Raw genomic sequence first — 6,000 nt, 5'->3', positions numbered from 1 at the left:
GTTTCAAACATAACACGTTTGTACAATGTAGAACATCTTATGAACAACGTGTGGATATGCTGTATACAGTGGGGGAAATAAGTATTTGATCTCCTGCTGATTTTGTAAGTTTACCCCCTTACAAAGACTTGAACAGTCTATAATTTTTATGGAAGGTTTCTTTTAACAGAGAGAGACAGAATATCAACAAAAAATCCAGAAAAAAACATTAAATAAAAGTTATACATTTATTTGTATTTAATTAAGGGAAATAAGTATTTGATCCCCTACCAACCAGCAAGAATTCTGACCCCCACAGACCGGTTATGTGCCCATGAGGCACACAAATTATTCCTGTCCCTGTATAAAAGACTCCTGTCACAGAATCAGTTTCTTCTGTTCAAATCTCTCGACCACCATGGGCAAAACCAAAGAGCTATCAAAGGACGTCAGGGAGAAGATTGTAGACCTGCACAAGGCTGGAATGGGCTACAAGACCATCAGCAAGAAGCTTGGTGAGAAAGAGACCACTGTTGGTGAGATCATTCGAAAATGGAAGAAATACAAGATCACAGTCAATCACCCTCACTCTGGAGCTCCATGCAAGATCTCACCTGGTGGGGTAAGAATGATTCTGAGAAAGGTGAGGTCAGTCCAGAATTACACGGGAGGAGCTTGTCAATGATCTGAAGGGAGCTGGGAGCACAGTCACCAAGAAAACCATTAGTAACACACTTCGCCGTAATGGATTGAGATCCTGCAGTGCCCGCAAAGTCCCTCTGCTCAAGAAGGCTCATGTACAGGCCCGTCTGAAGTTTGCCAATGAACACCTGAATGATTCAGAGAAAGCTTGGGAGAATGTGATATGGTCAGATGAGACCAAAATTGAGCTCTTTGGCATCAACTCCACTCGCCGTGTTTGGAGGCAGAGAAATGCCCGGTGGGGATGGTGTTCTTGGGGTCATATCCAGCATTTCTCTGCTCCCAGCTCCATTGAGATCATTGACAAGCTCCTCCCGTGTAATTCTGGACTGACCTCACCTTTCTCAGAATCATTCTTACCCCACCAGGTGAGATCTTGCATGGAGCTCCAGAGTGAGGGTGATTGACTGTGATCTTGAATTTCTTCCATTTTCGAATGATCGCACCAACAGTGGTCTCTTTCTCACCAAGCTTCTTGCTGATGGTCTTGTAGCCCATTCCAGCCTTGTGCAGGTCTACAATCTTGTCCCTGGCGTCCTTTGATAGCTCTTTGGTCTTGCCCATGGTGGTGGAGAGATTTGAATGGAAGAAACTGATTCTGTGACAGGAGTCTTTTATACAGGGACAGGACTAATTTGTGCGCCTCATGGGCACATAACCGGTCTGTGGGGGTCAGAATTCTTGCTGGTTGGTAGGAGATCAAATACTTATTTCCCTTAATTAAAATACAAATTAATTTATAACTTTTATTTAATGTTTTTTTTCTGGATTTTTTGTTAATATTCTGTCTCTCTCTGTTAAAAGAAACCTTCCATAAAAATTATAGACTGTTCAAGTCTTTGTAAGGGGGTAAACTTACAAAATCAGCAGGGGATCAAATACTTATTTCCCCCACTGTACATGCTTCCAGATACCGTCATTGAGGCATCCCCGCTTCCCTACAGATTTGCACAAGCTGCTGAATTGGTAGCTCTGACAAGAACCTGCACTATTTTTATCTAATCTAGTCACAGTTAACACAGATAGCCATTATGCTTTTGAAGTGGTAAAATCTGGTTGTATGGTTTTGTCTCTGCCGATGGTAAGCCTATTGTAAATTCTCAACTTGTAGCTGAACTTATTCAAGCATGTAAGTTGCCATCTCAGCTGGCAATAGTCAAGGTTTAGGGTCATGATCCCTCTAATACCGATATAGCGAATAGCAGTACCGCTCCAATCTATCAGTTAAACAAGCTGCTAAAGGTGTGCTACTTACTGATACTAACCTGTCTTTTCTGTCCTAGCAGGAAAACTCAATGATGCAGCATCCATTCCTACAAAATCTACTCAACATTACTTATTTGCAAGCCCATCCATCACACGGAGGCCACTGGTCTAAACATAGTTGCACACTGATGGCGTCATTCGTGATTCATCACAATGTTTAGCTCTTCTCTCTGTTATTTTGCCTTTCCTCATTTGACAAAAATAAAGGAGTGGTACTGATGATTGAACAGTTATTTTGTATACTCAAATGTGTTGGTGAATTCATGTTTGACTTGTGCTAGGGTCAACAATACCACCCAGAACGCTATGCATGATGCCCTTCCTGCCCCACAACAACCGTTTACTCATTTACAAATGGCTTTCACTCATATGCCACCTAGTGGACGAATTAAATATCTATTAGTAATAGTAGATACATTTTCTAAGTGGGTAGAAGCCTTTCCTATGTCAAATGAGAAGCCTAAAACTGTAGTAAAAATAACAGGAAAATTACTTCAAGGTATGGCTTGTCAAATAGTGTTGATAGCGATCAAGGCATGACATTCACTTCTAGGATTAATCATACGGTTCATTGGCTTGGTTGCCACACAGTGATTCTGGCAGTGATGTGGACCGGAATTTTGACAGACTCTGAAACCCAGTGAATCGAGAGTGTAGACCTACCGTCCCCAACTACTTTTCTGACACCTCTGTGTCCAGCTCAGCTTGCGGGATGTGCAGCGGCGCTGTATAGATGCAGATCAAGAATACTTTACTTGGTAATAATGAATCTGATACTGATTTAAATTTGACTTGTTTATTTTCCCCATACCCCACACCTTACACAGACATCATAAACACACACCAAATCAGTAATTATAATATATAGGATTTAAAAATGAATGCATTGGCCTCACATACATGTAGATTAACACGGCAAGTCAACCCTTGTAAACTGTGTTACCCAAAAGAGGAAAATACTTTAGCTTAGCATTTACTTTTACTTCTACTTTTAATACTTAAGTACATTTAATATCAGATACTTTTGATACTTAAGTACATTTAACATGAGATACTTTTAGACTTTTACTCAAGTAATATTTTAAAAGGTAACTTTTACTTCTATCAAAGAACATTTCTTGTAAAATACTTGTACTTTTACTCAGGTATGGAATTCAAGTACTTTATACACGCCTAAACATACAATTCACACAGCAACAACAAACGCACCAACGAAATTTTTCATATTTCCAAAGAAGAAATATAAGGAGGAGGAAAAACAAGGTGACAGTTGAACCGCCAGTGGCAATACCAATTTTTTTAGATAAGGCATTACTGCCCACAGTGGACGGCGACATCAGGATTGAAAAAGGGGCCGTGTGATCGCACTCGCATGTAACCTCTCCATTCTGATACCGTATTAGTTTACATCCAGTCGAGTCCCATCCTCCAGTGTTACTCCAAAGACTGAAGTCCCAGAAGACACACTGAGGGTTTCCCATTGCCTTATTTTTGACAGTGTATTTAAGAGAGATGTTGTTAATTTTTGGTTTAGTTTGAACCACAACAACATCTCCATTAATCCTGGTGCCACTGAGACTACAGTCTGTGCAGGTCTGGTTTCTAACAGGTAAGATATTGCCAAAAGCTGATAAGACTATAATGGTGATGGAAGTATTTTCCTTGATGTTTGGTATATTTATGTGGGTAGTTTTTTCTTTTCCGATGTTCTCAGAAAGAGGGGTATTGGTGGTTTTTCTTTCTATATAGGTAGAGGTTGTTGAAGTGGTAAAGCTTTGATTTGAGATTCTGCTTCCAACATCCTCAATAGCCTTCAGAAGATCAGAACTGGTGTGTTTGGTTGTGCTGTTCTTGTTTATTTCCTCCCATTGGCTCTGTGCTGATCCAAGAACATCCACTGTGTTTAGAAAATCCTAAAATAGAAATTTCAGAGCACATCTCAGCACAGAATTATTTCAGGTCATTAAACACAAACAAAACAATAATCCAGTTTACCAAATATAACTGGTGAGCAAATTTAAGTAACAGAATAGATTTAGGTTTGTTTTAGCTAGTCCTGTTCCAAGACCATTTCTACTAGTACAGGTTTCCTCTTAACCACAGTGAACATGAACTCCAAACAGAGGAAACTTGGAGCAGTTATGAATCTACCCAGAGACGGAAAATGCCCTCCCAGCTGGAGGCTGCAACAGATTTACAAAGTAAATTCCAGCAAGATGCAGGAATTGCTAGTTTTAGCTTTGGTTAGTGTTTTTGACACGACAAAATGGGTAGAGAGAAGTAACAGTGCAAACAACCAACTTCAACTTGTCTTTATTAAATAAACAACAACATTCACTCAAATTACTAACAGGTTCTTAAGAAAATCTGTTTATAAGTAGAGGCTGACTGGGTCAGTAGTTGTAGCATTGCTGCTAAAAGTGTTGGAGTACAGATGTTGGAGTATTTTGTTCCTTAAACTAATAAAATTATTTTTCACAAACTGTTGCATTTTATAATATTTAAAACAACTAAAACAGGTCTGATAATTTTTTTAACCATTATATAATTAACGTAATTATATATAAAACCAGATGAGGATTAAACTTGAGTAAACTTACCAGAATGGTGGTTTCATTAACAAAGACCATTTTAGAGATGTTGGCAATTTTCTGTAGAATTTCATCGATGGTTAATGTGGTCGCTTTAGAGTGTTGGATCACAGAAGCATTTTTCTGAGGAACTTCACTGAGGTTCACCATCAATCTGGGGATGTCAAGAGGCACTGGATTCTTGAGGGGGAGGAGGGAGAAAATAATTACTATTAACAAACAAAATTCACATCATTTATATAATTATTTTCTGTAACGTTTGATAAACAAATACTCGCTATAAAATTCTATCACCACACAATTTTCCTGTTGATTTACACTCAGCTATTTGATAGCCGACCATCCCGACACCACAGTCAGCAGTGCGCTTGGTTCCCTCAGATCCAACTCCAAATGTACCATCATCAGAACAGTACAATACAAAAGCATCTAAATGAATCCTATATTTTTAAAATTAGCACTAATAACAAGGTCAGTGGTCAGAGGTCAGAGGTTTCTCTCTCTCTCTCTATCTCTCTCTCTCTCTCTCTCTCTCTCTCTCTCTCTCTCTCTCTTTTAGTGGCAGTCACAAGCCTGAATAAAAATAAGAAGAACTACAGTAGGAAGAGCATCCTGTATATCAACTGTGTCCAATCAGGTATATAGTCCAAAATTATTCACCCAACAAGCCATGACACTGTACACTATCATTTTATATACACCAGTTAGCAGTGGATGTGGCAGAAACAACTCAATTTATTCATTGGGAGGGGTGTCCACATACTTCTGGCCATATAGTGTATACAACATAATTGGTAGAATATAAAAACATTTATATTGCCTGCTTGGAAATACCCAGTGAGGTGGTGTATAGTTATGTATTATTACTGGACGGTGTGTCACGTTTAAATCTATATAAAATATAGGAATCATGAAATAACCGTTCTATTACTCATACAGAACCCAACCCACAATTACAGTAAAACTGTTCTTCATCTACCAGTAAATAAATCATACAGCTTGTGATTATAGTGCATTATAGCACATAATCAGAGGTGTACTTTACTGTGTGTAAAGGAGGCGAGTTCAGTATTATCCTTTTAAATAGTATTTACTAGTTAGTGCACTAGTTATGGTGTTGGTACACACTATGTACTAGATATACAATGTTGATTTGTCTGGAATCCTATAAACATTGTATTATTTATTACAATTGTCAATCCTGCTTTTAATAAAAGCAACTTCTTTTTATTTATTTTTTAATAATGTAATTTAAATAAAGGCATGTAGCTTAATACCAGGACCAAAACTTCAATTCCGTCCTGATTTGGTTGTGAAAATGACGTCAGTTTAGAAATCTGAATTGCTTTATTTATTTATTAGGTGTCACCTTCTCACAGAGCTCATGATTTTAAATAAAACCCTACAGAGATTCTCTGATTGATTTAGGTTACGAGACTGTCAATATGGATGTTAAAAATAA

This window comes from Trichomycterus rosablanca, chromosome 18, assembly GCF_030014385.1.
Source record: "Trichomycterus rosablanca isolate fTriRos1 chromosome 18, fTriRos1.hap1, whole genome shotgun sequence".
Taxonomy (NCBI): Eukaryota; Metazoa; Chordata; class Actinopteri; order Siluriformes; family Trichomycteridae; genus Trichomycterus; species Trichomycterus rosablanca.
Note: the sequence above shows the minus strand (reverse complement) of the source record.